We start from the raw sequence: 4,084 nt of genomic DNA, 5'->3' as shown, positions 1-4,084 counted from the left end.
ACTGGGTTTGTGATTGCTGTTACTGCCATAGTTGTTGTTGTTTTGTTTGACTGGTTATATACATATATATATATAGTAAAGAACTGTTATTCCTATTTCCCACATCTTTGCCTAAAGGCCCTTGATTTCAAAATATAATAACTTGGAGGGAAAAGGGGTTATATCTGCCACTTCAAGGGGGGCTTCTGCCTTCCTTAGCAGACACCTGTCTTTCAAAACCGAGACAAGCACGCAGGTTCTTAACGAGAAGTGCGATCCGACAGTAACTTTCTGGAACACTGCAGAGTGCACCTCTGCCAGTTTAGTACCAGCAATTGGTACTGCTCACACTTTGGCTTCTTTAAACAAGCTTGGCTGCTGGCTTGCAAAGGAAGCTAATGCCACTAGTGCCACTCTTTCAACTATGCTGATGGACGTTAAATCGGTGCGACATGCAGCAGTGCAAAACAGGGAGGCCATTGACTTCTTGCTGTTGGTTCAAGGCCATGGATGCGAAGATTTTGACAGCATGTGCTGCATGAACTTAAGTGATCATTCAGAGTCTATTCATAAGAGGATCAGTAATCTGAACCAGCTCATTAAACAGTTACAGCAACATAATGAGGGTGACTGGTGGGGGGTGTCTTCATGGCTCGACAACCTCGGCTTTGCCTTTGGGGCATGGTTTAAATGCTTAGAAATGTATGGCATAGTTATCCTTGGTGTGTTCTTAATGATTATTATATGTATCCCATGTATTTTATCTTGTGTGCAACAAATGATCAATAACAGACTTAATAAGATAATGGCTATACCGGCATAGACAGTTTTAGCTGTGCAACACTTAAAAAACAAAGAAGGGGGAAGTGTGACTGATAGGTAAAGCTTTGTAAAGGAAAGGACTGGTAAAATCATGGCTCCGGCCTGTTACTTAGCCTAAGTAGAAATGGACTGTAGAAGAATGACTCAGCTAGAAGAGAGGAAGTGAGGCATGCTGCGTGAATGCCTCGTGCCTGCACCGTAGTGTATGGTGGTTGGTTAAATTTGGTTTGTTTTGCCTTAAAACTGTGTAAACTAAAAACCGACTAACGGCATAAAAAGGCTGTGGTTTTTGTAATGTTCCTCCTTTGCACCTGCCTGGGGACTCCTCGCTGCTCCATATCGCTACATGGATGAAATGATTTCTGTTGCACATCCTGGCTAGAACAGCATCCTGGCCAGAGTAAAGTAATGCCTTGATTCTCTAACACTAAAAATGTTGTTGGAGGGTTTTTGTTTTTCCCACAGTTTCGGTGACAAGACCATGTAATGTTTTTCAGAATACTTTCTTTGTTTTACCCGTAAGAGTTACTAAAAATCTATTCCCAACACAGAAATGTACATTTTCTCTCTAATTTTCAGTTAACTCCTAATAGGAGAGCAGCAACTCTACTATACCTGGCACAGGCCAGAAAAGGCTGAGGAAGAATGAAAAATCAGTGAAAATCTCCAATTCAAAAGAAAGGAAAAAGAAGCACTTGCAGAGTTCCAACCTTGAGGCTTCGAGATACACACATGCTAATAAAAGAAAAAAATGATGTGTTTAACTTAGTTGGTTAAGGCCACCTATTTACGGAACCTTCTACAGTAGAATGTAGACTGTAGCTGACAATGCATTTTCTGATCTAACCCAGTGAGTCTCAAGCTATTATAGATTACTTTGCAGATCCACAGAGTCACAGCAAATAGAAATCAGCTTTTGAGTCTTTTAAAAAAGCATCATAAAGTTGTAGTAGTCTGTGAAGATAATGGAAGGTTACAATAGCCTGCTCACAATAAAATAAAATAAAATAAAATAAAATAAGTATGTGTTTTCACAACAATTGGCCCCTTGGGCCCGTCCTCAGGTGGATCTGACTCATATTCAGTATTAAAGGTCAGTGTTAGGTAAAAGTCTTGGCCCTGACTCAAACTCAATTTACATTTATGAACAACAACAACAACAGAGATTCTCTGGGATAATGCATGTAACACTGACTAGTCTAAACTTCACTGTCTAACTGCCTTTCATTTTATATTTATACTTAATAGTACTCCTAAAATCCTTGCCTAGCACCCGGTACTTGAAAGCAAAACAAAAGATCTATTGTAACCAAACTGAAACGAACCAAAGGGGAACCTTCTGAAGGAGAAACATCACCAGAGTTACCCAAAACCTGTTCTCAGGAAATTGAAAAGTCTTCTTTTATGAAAGACGCAAAAAGACTTCAAAATTTAGTAATGAATGCAATTTCTGAAACTTCATTTAGAGACAGCAGAAATAAAATGTTTTAACTCTTTTTAGCCATGATAGTCCCATCAGAAAGGGACATGGCCAATCTGGAAAGAAACAGAAAGCCAAGGTAGACAATTACAGCTCCTGAGGAATCTGAAAGTCCTAGCTCTAAGGCAATATATCTGACAGGCTATCAAGAAGACATGAAACGTCAGGGTTTCTGAGCTAGGAGGCACAGTGTATGCTAGAGAAAGCTTTCACTTTAGCAAACAGTAAATTCTGAATTTACAGATTGCCTGTTTTCCATTAGAAGAATATTTCAGCAGAAACATTTCAGCCCGCCCTACTTGGATGCTGAAAGATAGAAAATCTAGAGTTCCTGAACTGTGCTGGAATTTGATTTAACTTTTATTAATTCTGCATGGATGGCATTCAAATACTGTGTCGATGGTAGCAATATAAAAGCTGTGAGACATAAAATGATTGCTTTGTTTATATATAAACAACTAGCTAGCTTTCTTAAAAAATGGTTTCTTCCTTGCAATCTATTCTTTCTGATATGTGGCAGACTATTTTTATGGTATGTTCTTGCATTTGGTTTGCATGGCAAGGTTAGGGTGGTGGGGTACAGGGGTGGTATGCCAGTTTGGACAAATTTGGAAATATATCCTCTTAGAGAAGGCGGGTTATAACCAGCCCTCCCCCAGCAGGTTCGGGGAAAAAAAAAAATTTTTTTCCTCAAAGGAAAGTGAAAGAGATAAAAGCTATTTATTTAACAAATACACCGGAAGAGGATAATAATGCTAAATAATAAAACCTCTCACTGTGGAGAGAAACCTGGGAAAATTTCAGAGTCCTTCTTTAGGTACCCTCTCTCCTCCTCCTCAGAGCTGTGGTGGGGTGGGCCCCCCTCCTCCAGGGCCTCCACCTCGGTGGAAAAAGTCCGGATGAGTTCTGATGTTGAAACAGTCCAAAAAAGAAGAAGGGAAAAAATGAAGTCCCAGGAAAACAAAAGTTCAACTCACCGTCTCCCTCCGGAGAAAAAGGAAGCTGAAAGCTGGCTGGAAAGCAGGCAGAGCACTTCCCTCTGCTCTCCCTGCCGCAGGATGCAGAGGAGTCTGTTACAGTGGGGATTCTGTAACACGATGTATCAAACAAGGAGTCCCGTGGAAAAGAAATATATGTGGACCGATTCTTGATAGATGTGTTTCCCCAGCCGCATGGCTGAGGATGCCGAGGAAACCGCGGCGATCATGGGACCCGAGCGTCCTTGCCCAAGCGGGGGAACACAAAACAACCAATGGGGAACGAGGCTGACCAGGGGCAGGGAAACCCCATGTCTCCCCCCCAGGGCCCCTCTCCCAGGACCTCATGGCAGGGGGGAGACCCCAACATTTCACCCGTTTATTTTTAACAAAAGAGATTTAAATCTTAACATTGAAAACAACTGGATAAACATAACAAGAACAGTTTTAAAACAAAACAAGCCACCCTCCTGAGTCTTTAAATGTCCAAACAGATTCTCTGGAACATCTTAAGACTGACAGGGGAGACAGGACTCTCTGAGCATGCTTTGTGGGGAAACTGAGGCAGGAGAGTTAACTTTTGAATCAAAATATATGCCGATGGAAGAATATTTTCATGAATATTATTTAATTACTGAGACTGTTGAGCAATGTCAGCTGTGTCTTGGCGAAAGGAAGCTTGGCTCAGGGACCATGCAACCCAGGCCACGTGGACTGAGTCCTGTGTGAGAAGCAGCGAGGCAATTCCCGCACACAGGCAGAGCAACGCGAGCTGCAATGTTGGCGGCGGAGCGAGGCGCGGCGGGGGGGGGGGGGGCGCGGAAGA

Source organism: Corvus brachyrhynchos, unplaced genomic scaffold (assembly GCF_000691975.1).
Source record: "Corvus brachyrhynchos isolate BGI_N302 unplaced genomic scaffold, ASM69197v1 scaffold291, whole genome shotgun sequence".
NCBI lineage: Eukaryota > Metazoa > Chordata > Aves > Passeriformes > Corvidae > Corvus > Corvus brachyrhynchos.
Note: the sequence above shows the minus strand (reverse complement) of the source record.